This window comes from Penaeus monodon, chromosome 29, assembly GCF_015228065.2.
Source record: "Penaeus monodon isolate SGIC_2016 chromosome 29, NSTDA_Pmon_1, whole genome shotgun sequence".
Taxonomy (NCBI): Eukaryota; Metazoa; Arthropoda; class Malacostraca; order Decapoda; family Penaeidae; genus Penaeus; species Penaeus monodon.
The window spans coordinates 23,956,436-23,956,661 of record NC_051414.1 but is presented as its reverse complement, the minus strand read 5'-3'; the positions used below and the strand labels follow the sequence as shown (position 1 = coordinate 23,956,661).

Genomic DNA, 226 nt, shown 5'->3' with positions numbered 1-226 from the left:
ATATTAATGTCTGATATATGGAAATACTGAAATATCTTTTAGAATGGGTATTTAATGTTCTCATCTTTCCAGACCCTGCAGCAGCTGATTTTCGAATAACTTAAAATCTGTATACTTATGCTGAATCACAATACATGTAGACGCATTAAAAACACTCATGGGCCTTGAGGCTGAGGTCTCCAGACCTTCAGGAGTTATTTATAGGATCACAGAGATTCTGCAGAGT

At 36.3% G+C, this 226-nt stretch overlaps 1 protein-coding gene across 1 annotated transcript in view; it reads right to left on the bottom strand.

Annotated features, from left to right (window-relative positions):
• LOC119592046 (transcription factor MafK-like) overlaps positions 1 to 226 on the bottom strand; it is a 32,431-nt gene that overhangs the window by 15,991 nt on the left and 16,214 nt on the right. The window lies entirely within an intron of this gene.